Here is a 19436-nt window from a genome sequence, read left to right on the forward strand (position 1 = left end):
CTAATCGGTTGAGTAGCGCCTAGGGATTAATCGGAGATTAATCGGGACCTAATCATGATTTTTACAACATTAGTTAAGCCCGTGCCAAAGTTGTGCTTTATAGACCTAAGACTTGAGATCTATACCTCTTGGTGGATCTCAAAGGATAAAGTTGGAAACTTTATCCATTTAGACAATAATAATGATCAAATCTAGACTTTGGAACCTCTAGGATTGGAGGATTCGACTTACGTCATTAAGACACTTTAAACCTAGTGCCCACAGCGTGGCCTATGCTGCCATGGCATGGTGAATGGGGAAAACACGTATGTCTTGTCGTTCGGGGGCCACAATGTGGCCAAGGATAGCCATGACGTGACGAGTCAACATTGACTGTTGAATTTGACTTTTAACTTGCGTTGACTTTTGGTCAAACTCCTTGTCTTGGAAGGAAAGATAAGGGTGTACTTTGTATGACTGTATAGGTGGTTCATAGCATCTGTATTCATAACAATAAGAGTTATAATAGTTGATCATCGTTTGTTAGGTGAGTATCTTCACTCTACTCGTGGGTCGAAGGCGCTAATGATGACCCACTAGGTTATGTTTGTAGGATGATAGTTTCCTTTGTGACACTTGTTGATACCTGTATGTGCATGTTAACGTTGAAACTCTCGCTGATATGATTATATGCTTAACTTTAAGGGTGAAATAAACCCATTACTGGTTGAAAGATACTGAAGGGGGTGAAATAGACATAGTATTGGTTGAAAGATACCGAATTAGGTTAAATAGACCTAGTACCGGTTGAAAGATACAGAATGGGTAAAATAGAGCTAATACCGGTTGAAAGATACCAAAGGGAATGAAATAGACCCATTTTAGCTTCAAGTTTTTATGTATTCTTGGTGTGTGGTATTTTTGGGAAACTCACTAAGCTTTGTTCTTATAGTTTTATGTTTATGGTTTCACGTACTTCTGGTTCGAAAGGGAAGGGCCCGACATGATCGCACCGCATCCACCAACATTCTCATTTTATGACATGATTTATACTATGATAACTATTTTATACATTATCACATTTTGATGGATTTTGGAATGAATGAATGATGTTTCTGTTAGTTTTAAACTGAAATTTTTATATAGTAATTTTTGGGACGTTACAAGGGGTTCTGTTTCGCGTTAGATTCGCTTGCCATCCTTATAGCTTGTTGAAAGACTATGGTTGGATCATGGCATGAAAGACTGTAGTTGGGTTGTAGCAATAGAAGTGATTGTAATATAATGGTTGGATCATATCATTCACAAATGGAAGACCATGGTTGGATCTTGGCATAAAAGACTGCAGTTGGGCTATAGCAACGGAAATAATTTAAGACTCTGGTTGGATCATAGCATTCACATATGGAAGACCATGGTTGCATTATGGAAGGAAAGACTGCAATTGGGTGTAGCAAGGAAAGTGGTGGTAAGATTATGGTTGGATCATAGCATTCACATATGGAAGACCATGGTTGGATCATGGTAGGAGAGAATGCAGTTGGGTTGTAGCAACATGCTTGATCTTAAGACTATGGTTGGATCATAGCATCCACATAGGTTGAAGCAGTCCTGTCATGGTATGTTAAGTTATTCCTCTCTTTATACTTAAGGGTTTTTAGGGTCGTATTGATGTATAGGCTATGTTAGCCAAATGTTTGAAGTCCGATGTTCATCCATGAGTGCAGGCATCAGTTTCAACAGTTAGTTGTAGAATTTATTCTTCAGTCCATCCGTTAGATAGATTAAGGTTGGTAAGAACTCGTTCATAGCGGACCTATGAATTTCTTAGTCAGCAAGGTTGACATATAGGATAGGTTTGTTATGTGGGTTGTCGAGCACAACCTTAAAGCTTTTGAGCTAAGGGTAAGAGTTAGCTTCTCTCAAGGGTTAGTTAGATGCTATGTTTTGGGCTGTCATATCATCGTTGGATTAGATCTATGAGTCGTGATCAATATGGTTGAGGTTTGGGTGGCCCTGTCTGTCTAGAAGTCAAACATGGTTTCGAGGTCCTCAAATTATGGTTAAGGTATAGTTCTTCTCTATGTGATTTAGTTGTAAGGCATTAGGGTTGTATCTCCGTCGAGTCACATATTGATCGCTATGGATTGAATTGGTTCTTGGGATTGAAGGGAAGTGTCTTCTTTGAACAATGTCCTAGTTTTTTTATGGTCATGAATTCGAACTTCTGGAAGATTCCACTTGGGTCGGGTTATGCACTTGGTTTCAAGGATCTTTCTGTTGGTGATTGTAGATTCTGTCACTCAGGTTACCTTGGACTTATGGTAGAAAGTATACTTGGAAGAATCCACAAGGGTTTCGCAGGGCATGCAAGGAGGTATTAGTAAGGACTGATTTTGAGGACGAAATATAATATAAGTGGGGGTGAGTTGTAACACCCGTTTTACAGAATGGATCAGTGGATGGTATAAGGGATTCAAAGGCATGGTTTTTTAGGAAACCATATGCTATGACGTGGTGCACAGAGTGATCATTTATGTCCCTTTTGGTCCATGTGAGCTTGTGCCTTGGATATGAGTTAACTTTAACACCTCTTAAGCTTATTTTATCACCTCATAATCATGTTGGACTAGAAAAGTTTGCATCTTGATCTTGCACTTGATGTCGTGCATATTTTAGGAAAGGTTTTATGCTATTAAGGACTTAGGGTTGTAGATCTAGATTTGGGAAGGATTTCTAATGGATAAAGTTGGAAAGTTTATCCATTAAGTCGGTAAAAGGAACTAGAAATGAGATTATGGGCCATGATCTGAAGGAATTAAGCACTTAATTGAGATTTTGGCATTCTTCCAAAAGCCACGACGTGAACTAGGGTTTGCCATGATGTGGTGCTCGGAATCGCGACTATTTTGTCCAGGCATTGCCTCAATGTGGCCAAGGAGGGTCCATGATGTGGCAATGTCCTGCATGTTGACTTTTTGATCTTGTGTTCCAACGACATGGCTAAGGAATGCCCACGATGTGGAGTTAACTTTGTGGACCTTTGATTGTTGACTGTTGATTGTTGACTTTTGACCAGTTTGACCTAGGGTCAAACTTGGATGTTTTGGGTTGCTGATTGAGGATTTAACTATCTTGTTGGTAGTCGGTTCGTAGGATTGAACAGTGCAAGGTGTGAGAATGTTGTTGTGCATCTTCGGTTCTTCAGTTTAGGTGAGTTTCTCATTATGCCACGTATCCTATTTTATATCCTTTGCATGTTAGGATAGAGGTGTTGTTAGAGCACAAGTATGTTAGTCATTGAGGTAAATCCTTTGTATATATGTGTTGTGTAGGACACTTAATGTCATTGTATGCTAGACTGGTAAGGTCTTGCCTTTTAATTGTTTGGTACTGTTAGGGTTATGGTTGGCTAGGGTAACTGGGGTAGACTAGTTATCAGGATTATGTTGATTGACTAGATAAGGACTTATTCAGAAGTGGTCAATGGAAGGAAACTAAGGAAGGATAGTTGATAAGGGTATGGACATGATGGTATTTTGCTATGTGGTTATGTTACATGATTATGTGATAATGATAGCTTGGGTTCTATGTAGTTTAAGTTGGATAGCCTGAGAATTCTTGGCCTAATACGTACTTGTGATATTATTATCTGATTGTTCACTCTAGGGTGGGTCATCTGTTCGACTGTCTATCTGATCCCTGACTACATGTGACTTTATAGATTATATGGAAAGACTCTGGTTGGATCACAACACTGATAGAGAAGATTGTGGTTGGATCATAACACTGATAGGAAAGATTGTAGTTGGGTCACAGAACGGGTAGGAAAGTCTGTAGATGGATTATACTAATTGTATATAAGACTAGGGTGGAGCCCATGACAATGGAGTCAGGGCTAGGCTCGTATACTCTCTAAGGTTGGGCCCAAATGGATGATTCATGTTTATGGATAGGAGATTTGTTTTCTCGGTGCTAGATTTAGGATCTTGCGTGGATGCATCATATGTATGATGGATTATGTGGTATATTAGGGAACTCACTAAGCTTTATGTTTACAGTTGTGGATCCAACATTTTACAAGTCGTTCGTGGGAAGAGCTCGACATGACTGTACACACGCATCGAATATGTTCGTTTCATATTTTGTAAACCTAACTTTGATGTTGTACGGTTTTAATCAAATGAATGCCACTTGATGGTTTTTGAAACAAAGGATTTAATTGGTTATTATATTTAAAAAAAACTGAAAATCTCTTTTTTATTTTGGGGACGTTATAGAGAGGTAGAAAAAGTTTTTCTCCAACATAAAAATGCACAACCACAATTACATTTGTTAATAATTTATGATTATATAAGGTAACACCTAAAAAAATAAACACTAATTGATTATTTATTAAATAATTTGATTATTAATAAATAAAATAAACATTTGTATTTAATTGAGAATTATTGTTTTGTGGAAATATTAATAGGGAAAATAACTAGTTACACACACATATATATATATATATATATATATATATATATATATATATATATATATATATATATATATATATATATATATATATATATATCATGTACATCTATTTCCAACACTTGATACTTCACTTAAATATCACATGAGATAAACTAGTTATGATCTTGAGTGAAAGAGACACAATGACCCTATCACAACTACAAATGTCGTGAATTACATGGTTGAGTAGGGGATTGTTTGTTTGACTTGGTCTTTCATCGATGCCTACTTAAAAAGTGTGGCTCATACATTTAATGAAAGTATGGACTTCACTTCATGGAGAAAAAATCTAGATGACGAGAACATGTTTAGAACGAGAACATGTCATTTGAAGAAAGTATGGACTTCACTTCAAATGACATTTTTTGCCATGATGTCACCGATAAACGTTGCTTCCTATAAACGTTTAGAACGAGAACATGTCATTTTAAGAGAAATTGCGAAGTTAGGCACAATCGTCTTATAGAAGACTATTTTACCGATGACGTTAAGTACACTGAAAAGTTTTGATGACGCTTTTAGGTGAGGAAAGAGTTAGTTTTACATATTATTGGTGACTTGTAGGGTCGATTTCCATATTTTCAATTGAATTGGGATGCAAGAATTAGAAAACGTTTTTCTCCAAAACAAAAATGCACAACGGCAATAACTTTTGCTAATAATATATGATCATATTAGGTCACACCTTAAGAAAATAAAAATGATTGTTTATTTATTAAATAACTCAATTATCAATAAATATAACCAACATTTGTATTTAAATGTAAATTATTGTTTCATTGCAATAATAACAACAATAATAGAGATCATAACTAGTTATATTTGTATGATGTGAGTATATATGTCATGTACATCTATTTTCGACACTTGATATTTCATTTAAATGTCACATGGGATAATTTAGTTATGATCTTGAGTGAAAGACACACGATGTCTCTATCACAACCGCCATTTTCGTGAATTACAAGGTTGAGTGGGGGATTGCTTGTTTTACTTGGTCTTTCGCTCATGCTTACTTATAAAGTATGGCTCATACATTTAATGAAAGTATTGACTTCACCTCATATATGCAAGTATATAAGAGTTCATGTGTTAGAGAAAATAATCTAGTTCTTCACTTCCTCTCGCACTCCAAAATTTGTTCTTTTTAGAGCTATCCCCTTTTTTCTCTCTTGTGATAATTGTGCATTATTTAGTGCTTTAGTTTCTTCTCCTTTTAAGGCTAAGTTGTTATTAGTATTTAAGGCTTAAGTAGAACTAACTACAAGTAAAGACTAACATGAAGTGGTTTGGTGACTTGGTGGTGGATACAAATAGAGAGATTATACTTTGGATCTTTGCCTTCTTCATCAGTTATCTAGCCCCCCCATTTGAGATCTCAAAGAACTATAAAGGCTGTCGTTTCATTTTCCATCTATGGATGTGTTTTCTCTTTCTAAATGGAGAATGATGAGCCTTTGTTTGGGAAATAAAACTAGTTCTATGATATTTTTTAAAAAGATTTATTGCCAAACCCATAGTTTTGAAACTATTTATGAATACAAACACATCTGGTTTTACGTAATATAACCCGGTTTTTTCATCAGGTCCTATATAACGAATCTAAAGTGCCTTTCTGTAGTAGTGAAACACAATGTGGTTATCGTCATCAAGGTCGTTGGATACGATGACATTATAAGAAGCAACGTTTTTCAGTCATCGTGTAAAAAAAATCCTTATTACCCAAACCAAGAAGGTCAAAGTTCACGTTTAGAACGAGAACATGTCATTATAAGAGAAATCGTGAAGCCAAACATAATCATCTTATAGAAGACTATTCTTCATATGACGTCGTGTACATTTAAAAGTTTAGACGACGGTTTCAGATGATGAAATAGTTATTTTTACATATTATAGGTGATTTTGAGGGTCGATTGCCATATTTTCAATTGAAGTGGGATACGAAAGGTAGAAAAAGGTCTTCTTTCATACAAAAATTCACAACCGCAATTCATGAGTTAACATATAACATGAGAGTGGAAACGTAATTTTTATTGTAACTAATGAATATTTCTATTTTTATTAATTTTGTGTCTATTAACCATTATATTAGTTAACTGCATTTATTTTTTATAGTATAGTAATTTTATTTTAAAAAGAAAAAAGAAAAAAATAAGATGAAGTGAAATGTGACAGTTTATTGTGTTTCGAAGAGCGAGATTAAATAAGAAAAGTAAAAGTTGAAATGAATGAGAGAGGTGACACAATACAAAGTGAATGATTAAATAGGAAAAGTAAAAACTGAAACGCTAGTACGTATAAAAGTAGATACTCTAAATTTTCTTTACAAATTGTCGTAAATAATCTAACTTTACATGTATACATGAATGTTATGAAGCAGTTTAAGTCTCTTAGAGATATTTTATTATCAAATAATGCTAGTAACACATCATTAAATGGTATATGTGGGGTTTGTCCCCATAATAAACTAAAGAAGAAACTAATGATATGTCGAACAAGCTTAACTTCTTTACTGAAATTTGTATATATATTTTCTATTTATGTGGTTGATGTGTATTTCATATCTCCTCTCTTCTTCTTTCAAAAAGTACTCACCTTATCATCTCTTAATTGCCATAGCTTTTAAGGATGAATGCCAACCCAAATATTGAATTAATTTCTATTTACGCTATGTTTTTTTTTGTGTGTTTTCTTCTATCATGCGAGATTCTAGTTCTGGAAGCTCAAATTTTATGTTTAGAACGAGAACATGTCATTTGAAGAGAAATCGCGAAGTTAGACACAATCTTCGTATAGAAGACTATTTTGCCGATAACATAATGTACACTGAAAATAATAGATGACGCTTTAGGTGAGGAAAGAGTTACTTTTACATATTATTGGTGACTTGGAGGGTCGATTTCCATATTTTCAATTGAATTGGGATGCAAGAGGTAGAAAATGTTGTTATCCAATGCAAAAATGCACAACCGCAATAACATATGATAATAATATATGATCATATAAGGTTACACTTTAAGTAAATAAACACTAACTGATTATTTATTAAATAGTTTGATTATCAATAAATATAACCAACATTTGTATTTAAATATGAATTATTGTTTCATTGAAATAATAATAATAATAATAATAATAATAATAATAATAATAATAGAGAATATAACTAGTTGTATTCATATGATATGAGTACATATCTGATGTACATCTATTTTCTATTTTTGACCCTTGGTATTTCATTTAATTGTCACATGGGATAAACTAGTAATGATCTTGAGTGAAAGACACACGATGTCCCTATCAAAACCTCCATTTTCGTGAATTACAAGGTTGAGTGGAGGATTGCTTGTTTGAATTGGTCTTTCACTCATGCTTACTTACAAAGTATGGCTCATACATTAAATGGAAGTATGGACTTCACCTCATATATGCAAGTATATAAGGGTTCATGTGTTTGAGAAAAAAATATAGTTTTTCACTTCCTCTTACACTTCAAAAGTTGTTCTTTTAAGAATTATCCCCTTTTTTTCTCTCTTGCAATAGTTGTGTAGTATTGAGTGCTTTAGTTGCTTCTCCTTTTAAGGCTAGTTTGTTATTAGTCTTTAAGGCTTAAGAAGAACTAACTAGAAGTAAAGACTAACATCTTGAAGTAGTTTGGTGACTTGTTGGTGGATACAAATAGAGAGATTCTACATTGGATCTTTATCTTCTTCATTGATTATTTGGCTTCCCCTTGAGATCTCAAAGAACTATAAAGGCTGTCATTTCATTTTCCATCTATGGATGTATTTTATCTTTCTAAGTGGTGAATGATGATCCTATGGTTGGGAAATAAAACTAGTTTTATGATATGTTTTAAAAACCTTCCATTGATAGACTCATAGTTTTGAGACTATTTTTGAATACAAACGCAACAGTTTTTACATAAGAAGCAACGTTTTTCGGTGATATCATGGAAAAAGTTTCATATTACCAAAATCAAGAAGCTCAAAGTTCAAGTTTAGAACGAGAACATATCATTTTAAGAGAAATCGCGCCAGACATAATCATTGTATAGAAGACGATTCTTCATATGACGTCGTGTACATTTAAAAGTTTATATGACTTTGAGGAAACAATTATTTTTACATATTATAGGTGACTTTGAGGGTCGATTTCCATATTTTTAGTTGAAGTGGGATGCAAGGTAGAAAAAGGTTCTCTCCCATACAAACATGCATAACCGCAATTCATGAGTTAGCATATAACATGGGAGTGGAAATTCAGTTTATTATTTTAACTATTGAAATATTTCTTTTTTTATTAGTTTCGTGTATATTAACCATTATTTTAATTAATTGTATTTATTTTTTTTTTAACTATAGTAATTTTATTTAGAAAAAAAGGATGAAGTGATATGTGACAATATCCTATGTTTTGAAGAGTGAGAGGAAAATGAATCGGTGAGGTGACACAGAAAAAAGTGAAAGGTTAAATACAAAATGTTAAAAGTGAAATTCTAGTACATATAGATGTAGATACTCTAACTCATCTCTACAAACTGTCGTAAATAATCTAAGTCTACATATATAAATGTATGTTATGAAGGAGATTACATCTATTAGAAATATTTTATTATCAAAAAAATGCTAGTAACACATCAGTACATGGTATATGTGGGGTTTGTCCCATAATAAACTAAAGATGAAACAAATGATCCGTGGAACAGATCTAATTTCTTTACTGAGATTTCTATATTTTCCTTTTATCTTTGTTGTGCATTCCATATCTCCTTTCATGTTCATTCAAAAAGTATTCCCCTCATCATCTCTTGAGCACCATAGCTTTCAAGGATACATGCCCACCTTCAAATATTTAATTAATTTCTATTTACACTATGTTTTTAATTTTGTTTTATTTTGCCATGCTAGATTCTATCGTGTGATCTACATGATGAGGCTTCAGCGATCTATATGAAAATGATGGTTTTGTTCATGTAAATAGGAAATTTCGTATTAGCGAAACCACGAAGCTCAAATTTCATGTTTAGAAATAGAATGTGTCATTTGAAGAGAAATCTCGAAGTCATGCATAATCGTCTTATGAAAGACTATTTTCCCGACGACATCGTGTACACTGTGAAGTTTAGATGATGGTTTTAGATGAAGAAAGAGTTATTTTTACTTATTATTGGTGACTTTGATGGTCGATTTTGATATTTTCAGTTGAAGTGGGATGCAAGAGATTGAAAAAGTTTTTCTCCAATACAAAACCGCAATTCGTCAGTTAGCATTCAACATGAGAACATAATTGTAATTTTTATTTTAACTAATGAAATATTTCTATTATTATTAATTTTGTGTCTATTAACCATTATTTTAGTTACCTATATCTATTTTTAAAATTATAGGAATCATATTTTAAAAAGAAAAAAGAAAAAATGAGATGAAGTGAAATATGACCATTTCTTGTGTTTTGAAGAGTGATCGTGTTTTGAAGAGCGAGATCAGACTGAGAGGAGAATGAATCGGTGAGGTGACTCAAGAAAAAGTGAAAGATTAAATAGGAAAAGTGAAAAGTGAAATGCTAGTACATATAGAAGTAGAGGCTCTATATCTTCTCTACAGATTGTCGTATGTACATATATAAATGAATGTTGTGAAGTTGGTTACATCTCTTAGAGAGGTTTTATTATCAAAAAAATGCTAGTAACACATCATTACATGGAATATGTGCGGTATTTCCCCATAATAAACTAAAGAAGAAACAAATGATTTGTCGAATAAACCTAATTTCCGTACTAAAATTTCTATATTTTTTGTTTATGGTTGTTGTGTATTTCATATCTCCTCTCATGTTCTTTCAAAAAGTACTCCCTTCATTATCTCTTGATCACCATAGCTTTCAAATCTTCAATTAATTTCTATTGATACTATATATATATATATATATATATATATATATATATATATATATATATATATATATATATATATATATATATATATATATATATATATATATATATATATATATATATATATATATATATACACCAAAGGGCTTCTAGCCCAGTGGTATCAGGTGGTGTCCTCCTTCCGTGAGATTGAGGATTCAAGTCTTGTTGTGGACATAGGTGGTATTAGGTGATAGTTTAGGTGTAGGTTGTATATTTGTATTTGTCGGTTCAAATATATATATATATATATATATATATACTTATTTATTTTATTGATATGGATTTCAAGGTCAAAGAAGGATATAATCTTGATCGTCATGATGTGGAGATGTAACCTCCACGACGTGGCGATGCCTGGGGATAACGTGCATCTTAATTAGGCGCCACAACGTGGAAACCATTTTATGCTAAACCCTAAATTTTGGTATTTGTGTCCCTATTTAAGGGAGGTGAGGGCTAGGGTTTGCGCACCCTCAGCTTCCATCACCTCCCTTTTATTCTCAAGAAACCCTGGACACCATTGTTGAGTTTTGAAGTTTATGATGATTTTATAATCCATAAACTTGGCAACTTTACAGATCATGGAGGTCCTCTTGTGTTTATATGTCTTGGATCTAAAGAAAAACTGAGTTTTGAATCCTTGCATGAGGTTTTGACCTCATTTGCTTCCATTTGCACCTAGTTGGAGTTCAAGACATGCATTAGACATGAATATCTCTAAGGCACTAATTTTTATGGCTTATTGGAGGAGTGAAAGCCTTCTAGAAAGTATAAATGAGTAGTTTGAAGGATTAAGAGCTTAATGAATTAAGTTGGTCAGGACAGATCCCACGACGTGGAGACATAGCTGGCCAAGACATGGAGACATAACGTTAGGGGTTTTGGTGACTATTTTTCCTGAGGCCACCAAGACGTGGCTGAAGCTGCCATGACGTGGTGGCCAATTGTGAGACTTTTTGACTGTTAACTTTGACTTTTACAGCTGAATTTTCGACCAAGTTTGACTATAGGTCAATCTAAGGGTATTGGGTTGTAGTTTAAGAATTGGTCCCTGGTTATTGTATAGGTGATCTATTAGATTGGTAGATCTTTATGTACCATTGTGTGTAGGATTGGTAGATCTTTATGATTGCCTATATTGTTGGTTATTTATTTATATGCATATGTCGACATGTTGTGGTTGGTTGGGTTGAAGCGGTCCTACTTTATGTTGTAGGCCAAGATACCCTGGTGGTCCAGTACGAGGCGGTCTAGTCGGAATGTAGGCATAAGGTAGTGGCACAACTTTTTTAGGCCTTACGAGGCGGTCCAATAGACTGTAAGATCAATAGAGTGATCCAAGTATCATGTAGGCCTTGCAAGGCAGTCCGGGCAGACTGTAGGCTCATGTGTGCAAGCATTATATGTATATTGTTATATGAGGTATTTTAGGGAAACTTACTATGCTTTGATTTATAGTTTTGAATTTAAATGTTTCAGGTACTTCAGATGATCGGGGCAAGTCGAAGGCGTGATCCTAAACATCCTCCTATTGTTTTATGTTTTCGAGAGATGATATTAATACTTTGATTTTCATGATGTTTTTGAAACAATGATTGATTACTTCAAGGTTTATTGAAATTGTCTTTTGAAATATGATTTTTTTTATCTTGTTTTTTAGGATGTTACAAATTGTATCGTGTCATCCACATTATAAGGCTTCACCGATCCATCTGAAAACCGATGGTTGTGTTCATGGCAAAAGGGAATTAAGTATTACCAAAAAGCTAGAAGTTCAAAGTACATGTTTAGAACGAGAACATGTCATTTAAAGAGATATCACGAAGCCAGTCATAATCGTCTTATAGAAAATTTTTTGCCAATGACGTCGTGTACACTGAAAAGTTTAGATGAGGGTTTTAGGTGACGAAAGAGTTATGCTTACATATTTATTGGTGACTTGGATGGTTGATTTCCATATTTTCAGTTGAAGTGAAATGCGAGAGGTAGAATTTGTTTTCTCCAATACAAAAATGCACAACCTCACAATATATGATTATATAAGATCACATCTTAAGAAAATAAACACTAAATAATTATTTATTAAATAATTTGATTATTAATAAATATAATTACAATTTGTATTTAATTAGGAATTATTGTTTTCCTGGAAATAATAATAATAATAATAATAATAATAATAATAATAGTAAATATATTATTATTAATAAATATTATTAACATTTGTGTGTCCATTTATTTTGAACACTTTTTATTCCATTTAAATGTCAAATGGGATAAGCTAGTTATGATCTTGAGTTAAAGACACACAATGACCCCATCAGCACCTCAGTCGTGATTTACAAGGTTGAGTGGGGGATTGCTTGTTTGACTTGGTCTTTCACCTATGCTTACTTACAAAGTATGGATCCTTCATTTAATGAAATTAAAGTATGGACTTAACCTCATCTATGCGAGTATATAAGAGTTCTTTTGTTAGCGAAACAATCTAGTTTTTCACTTACTCTCACGCTCCAAAAGTCATTCTTTTAAGATGTATCCTCTTTCTTCTCTCTTGCAATAGTGGTGTAGTATTGAGTGCTTTAGTTGCTTATCCTTTTAAGACTAATTTGTTGTTAGTCTATTAGTCTTAGAAAGAACTAACTATAAGTAAAGACTAGCATCACGAAGTGATTTGGTGACTTGGGGGATACAAATAAATAGATTCTACTTTGGATCTTTGCATTCTTCATCCATGATCTAGCCTCTCCTTGAGATTTCAAAAAACTACAAAGGTTGTCACTTCATTTTCCATCTATAGACGTGTTTTACCTTTCTAAGTCTTCAATGATGATCATTTGTTTGGGAAATAAAACTTGTTTTATGATATTCTTTTAAAAAACTTCGTTGCTAAACTCATAGTTTTGAGACTATTTTTGAATACAAAGGCAAACAGGTTATACATAACCTAATTGTTTTAGAAATCGGGTCCTATATAGCAACTCTTATGCGTCTTTCTGTAGTAGTGAACCACAATGTCGTAATCGTCATCTAGTTTGTTCGATACGAAGACATTATAACACTACTAAAAAAACACGCCTTTTCCGAGGCACAATTTCTTCGGAAATTCCTAGAAAACCGGTGTTTCCGAGGAAATACCGAGAAAAAGTTGTGCGTAGGTAAAACCCTCCTAGGAAACTTTTGTAAGGGGTTTCCTACAAAATGTATTTCCAAGGAATTTCTTAGGAAAAATATTTCCGAGACATTTCCTTGTACAATACTTTTCCAAAGAATTTCCTAGGAAGTCGCAACAATTCCTTAGTGACACTTTTATAATAGATTTTCCTAGGCATTACCGAGGAAACCTGAGTTTTTTTTTAAAAAAAAAATCAAAATAAACACAAAAGACCGAATTCTTTTTTCTAACCAAAATGTAGAAAAAAATCTAATACAAATGATCAAATTCTGTTTGAAGATTATATACAAACACAATAAACATAAATTCAAAATATTATCCATTACAACAGAACTGCTAAACAAATGTTTAAAAATAAACATAATATAAATGTCTAAACATAAAATAATATAACTGTTTTAAACGGTAAGAGTATTTACAACAATAATCTAAGGATAATTTGGTGGATTGCAAGCTTGTTGCAAAGATCAATCTTGATGTTGTATAAGTTAGAGAATAGCTCCACCAAGAAGTGCATTGCTCTTCAAAACCAAAAGAGTTGAAATTTATTTGTCATTATGACATCAATTACTCATTCAATATTTGTAATGTCCCTGTAATACAAGAGTTATACGAATCAAATATAAACAAAAAGAACAATTTTTTTATTCAGGGCTATTTCCTAGTGATAAAATGCATGGAAAAAAAAATGGAAAGCACATGTTGTCATTATGATAAGTACATGATATTGCCAAATGTTGTTTGAATTTATACAGCATTACTTGCGAAATAAATAAATAAATAAAAAACATTGATTTAATAATCAAAATTAGCATTGAGGTATCTTAAAGTATGCATCTTTTTCCTTATTTTATATTTTTCTAATTACAGTGAGGGTTATTCTTACAATGACAATCCCCTGCTCACATGTGACTCTTTTATAGTATGTGTTTTGTTCATCACAATTCCAATATATCAAATAATAAAAACATTTGGAATTCTTTGTACAACTAAACAATGCAAAGAAAAAAAATCAAGACTCTGACTTATTTATCCTTAGACATAACAAAATGCATGAAGAACATCAAAGTTTTGCAAGTAAATTAAAGCAAGATAAATAAATCCTAGAATGAAAGTAAAATACCAGCCATAGCTACACAAAACAAATCAAAACAAAAATAAAAAATAAAAAAAGTAAGCATTTTTTAAGTGAAACCATGGCTTAAATAGTTAAATAAACAATTTGATGCAAAAACTGACCTGAATCTAAGTAGTCGACAGTATACATTTTAATTGTAGAAAATTAAAATAATATTGACTACTCCCAAAATAAACGTCCAATCTAAAGTTTTTACTTTTTTAGGTCAAATTATGTGTTTTTGAAGTATAAAATTGACAAACACTATCACTTTAATTGTAGAAAATTAACTACTATGTTAAGCTATGTATGAAATCACTGAACATATACATTTTAGAGATTAAATTACTACAAGAATTATGTAGAAATTGAAGTTTTGAACTTATAATAAAAAGAAATTTCCATTTTGAACTTCAAGTGTTAGTTCCAAAGCGGAACAGTTTCGTGTTTTGGCAAATTTGGAACTTAAATCACCCATCTCAATCCTTCATTTTGGCCTATAATGTTGGACTATATATCTGGAATGACATTTAAAAGTCAAATAAGCAGTTCCCAATCACCTCTTTGGCAGACATCATCCATAGAAAAAGCTGATGTTCAAGAAGGAAAATCTGATTCTGTAAACCCTGTGGAAAACATCCATTATCAATATAACACTTTCATTTATGTATCCGAAACCCTAATTTTTTTGATCTAACGACAAAATTAGAAAACTCCAATAAAAAAACATGGATATAAAAACATAGTGATAAAAGAATGTTGATGTTCAATCTGGAAACCGGGAATATTAAAAAAAACGATCTTGAGCAACAGTAATAGAAGAGAACTTGAATTTAGGGTTCAGCCACGCAGATGATGGGTTGCCGCATATCTGCTCTCGTCCTCCTCTATTCTGATGGGCCTACAAAACAATCGATGCCGAATGGTTGATGGAGGATGATCAAACCTGGCGTTGGGAGGCGACGCTGACAGATGGAGATGACAAGGGCGTTGGCAGACGGAGGCGGTAACACGCAGGATGAAAAAGTCATATAAGAAGAGACTGGAGAATGGAGTTGCTAACCGGACGTTGACCATCTGGTTGCGAAGGGTTGCAGATCGACTGCTGCACCAAACCGCCTTCAATGGTGAGTTGTGGTGTGGCGGTGAGGGCCGGCTAGGTCAACGCGAGAGAGAGAGAGAGAGAGAGAGAGAGAGAGAGAGAGAGAGAGAGAGAGAGATGAGAGATATCAGAGAGTGCATATGAACCTTACTCCAGTGTGAGTGATCAGCGTGACTGAGAGACGAAGAGAAGGAGTGAGAGATCGGATTGCAAAAAGGCGGCACAGATTTTCGAGGTAAACCTAAAACCGGGAAGAGAAGTATTTGGGGGGAACTGAAATTTGTTGAATTTTCAAGAATGCGATTTAGGATTTAAATTTTCCAAAAATTTTAGGCGTTTTCCTATGAAGGTCCTCGGAAATACCGAGAAAATAGCAAGGAAATCGAAACCAATTTTTCTGAATATCTTTGCAAACATTTATATAATATTATCATTAACTTTAATTAAAATTATTATCACAAACATTTTAGAATATAATCAAAAAAATCAAACACTTTTTTATTCGTTTATTTAAATAACACTATCATTAGGATTAATTTTAGTATGTATGTATATGTATTAATAACAATGTTGTTAATAATAATAATTTAATATCCAAATACGTGTTGTAAGATGTAGAATAAGGTATAAAATAATTGGAAAAATAATAAATAATATTCAGTTTCCTCGGAAATGCGTAGGAACTTCGGAGTGATTTCCTAGGAAAATAATTTTTTTTTTTTCATTTTTCAAGGTTCAAACGCTATTTTTTTAGTTTAATTTTTTTTGTTCAACTTTGTTATACACAAAATACTTTTAGCTTACCAAAGGATTAGTAACAAATTTTATATTGTGTAGAAAATGAAGTTGTACAAAATATTGAACGAAAAAATAAATGTTTCGTATTTTAATATTAGAAAATGGATTATGTTCCTAGGAAATCCCTAAGAAATATGTGGAAACTTTCTATGGATTTCCGAGGAAATATATTAATTGTCATAAATTTATGGGAAATACTAGGGGTGAGCATGGTGCGGTTTGGTGCGGTTTTCAGATCAAACCGAACCGCAAACCGCATGGTGCGGTTTTTGCATTCTTAAAACCGTTGGGTGCGGTTTTGCAATGGTTCGGTTTTTCAGTTTTTAAATGCGGTTTCGGTTTTTAAACCAAGTTAAGAATTTGGTGCAATTTTTTTATGTTTTTTTGTGCGGTTTTTTAAAACTGTAAGAACTGAAAACCATGTGCATATAAGCTTGTATTGTGCTGTTTTTTTTTAATACATTCATTTTCAGTTCAAAACAAAATTAAATAATCAAAAATTGTAAGTCGCTTAAAATACAACTTGTGACCACTCTCACAAACTAATTAATGATTGAAGGTTGGTTGATTTTGAGTTAATTTGTTACAAGCTTATTACATGTAATCGATTAGTACGTTTGGCTTACAATAGAACATTTCTTTTGCACCCCATATAGTTTTATACAAACACAAAATAAACATATAATAAATATATTATCGTTTATAACTATTTTAAATAGAATGTATATAATATACATTGATTGATTTATTACCATACACGCTTGCGGTGCGGTTCGGTTTTGATGGACCGGTTTTTAGGATAGAAACCGCACCGCACCGTTGACCTTCGGTTTTTGCAAAAATTAAATCCGCACCATTGGTTTTTGCATCGGTTTCAGTTTGTCGGTTGCGGTTTATTACGGTTTTGTCGGTTTTTCTTTAGTCGGTTCGGTTTTTGCTCACCCCTAGGAAATACATAGAAAGTTTCAAGGGATTTACTAGGAATCAAACACATTTTTTCATTCTTATAGGTTCAAACGTTATTTTTTATTCGTTCCATACTTTTGTGCAACTTTGTTGTACATTAAATAATTTTATCTTACCAAAACATGTATTATGCAATTACATAAACATATATATGTACACATACACTATATAGAATGTATAATGATAAACAAATATTTTGAGTATTATGTTATGCTGGTGTGCACACTTATGTATGTATATATCATGCATAACTTGGTAAACTAAAAACAATTTATGTATAATGAAATTGTACAAAATATTGAACGAAAAAAATAAATGTTTCATATTTTAATATTAGAAAATGGATTATGTTCCTAGGAAATCCCTAGGAAATATGTGGGAAACTCTGATGGATTTTCGAGAAAAGACATTTAATCATCACAAATTTGTGGGAAATGCATAGAAAGTTCCAAGGGATTTCCTAGTAATCAAACTCATTTTTTCATTCTTATTATTTTTTATTCATTCTATACTTTGTATAACTTTGTTACACATGAAATACTTTTATCTTACCAAAATATGTATTATGCAAATACATAAACATACATATATACACATACACTATATAGAATGTACAATGATGAACAAATGTTTTGAGTATTGTGTTAGGGTGGTGTGCACATTTACATATGTATATATCATGCTTAACTTGGCAAACTAAAAAAAATCATGTGTAATAAAGTCGTACAAAATATTGAACGAAAAATAGATGTTTCAACTTTTAATATAAGAAAATTGATTGCGTTCCTAGGAAATCCTTAGGAAAAATGTGGGAACTTCTGATGGATTTCCTAGGAAATACATTATTCATCACAAATTTCTAGGAATAACATAGGAAGTTCCAAGGAATTTCCTAGAAATCAAACTCGTTGTTTCATTCTTATAGGTTCAAAACGTTATTTTTTTTTGTTCCATATTTTTTGCAACTTTGTAATACATGAAATACTTTTATCTTACCAAAATATGTATTCTACACACACGTAAACATACATATATACACATACAATATATAGAATATATAATGATAAACAAATGCTTTGAGCAATATGTTTTGTTGGTGTGCATACGTACATATGTATATATCATCCATAACTTGGTAAACTAAAAACAATTCATGTATAATGAAGTTGTACAAAAATATTGAACAAAAAATAGACTTTTCAACCTTGAATTTTAAAAAAAATTGATTATGTTCCTAGGAAATCCCTTGGAAAGTGAGGAAACTTCCTTTCTAGTGGTGAAGTGTAGTAACAGTCATGGTTTAATTCAGTTAAGTAACACACATGTCTATATAAATTGATCATTTATAAGCTAGTTTCTAGGAAATTTGTCACACCCCCAAACCAGAATAGCGGAAACATTCGGGGGTGGATGACTTCACGTAGTATCACAACAATGGAATATTGTAAAGAAAGTAACACAACCATCATATATATATATATATATATATATATATATATATATATATATATATATATATATATATATATATATATCATGAAAACGTATATTGTTGCGTTATACATGTTATCAAAAGAATATTACAATATGATGATAAATGTTCAATAATAAAAACATTATTTGTGTTCCTTCTCCCAAAAGTTGGTAGTTACCTGTATCACTGATTCCCTGAGAAATACAAGTGGTTTTGAAAAAGTGTCAACAATTAAGTTGGTGAGTTCATGAGTGTCTCGAGTTGAAAAGTATATCCTTTTTGGTAGGAAATTGGTAAACGAGGTTTCCAGAAAATCCAATATTTTCTTGTAAGTGATTCAAAAAGTTCCCAAAGTTGGAATGTGTT

At 32.5% G+C, this 19436-nt stretch overlaps 1 long non-coding RNA gene across 2 annotated transcripts; it reads right to left on the reverse strand.

The window, feature by feature from the left end:
- Window positions 1–13919: 13919 nt before the first annotated feature.
- On the reverse strand, window positions 13920–16189 carry LOC145037490 (uncharacterized). 2 transcript variants are annotated; one of them, XR_013678881.1, is made up of 3 exons: window positions 15558–16189; window positions 15291–15356; window positions 13920–14206 (listed from the first exon to the last, which is right to left on the reverse strand). It is a non-coding gene; the product is annotated as an uncharacterized LOC145037490 (long non-coding RNA). The 2 variants fall into 2 exon arrangements; XR_013678882.1 differs by having other exon boundaries at window positions 15677–16188.
- Window positions 16190–19436: the final 3247 nt, after the last annotated feature.

This window comes from Lactuca saligna, chromosome 3 (assembly GCF_052625555.1).
Source record: "Lactuca saligna cultivar CGN05327 chromosome 3, ASM5262555v1, whole genome shotgun sequence".
Lineage (NCBI taxonomy): Eukaryota > Viridiplantae > Streptophyta > Magnoliopsida > Asterales > Asteraceae > Lactuca > Lactuca saligna.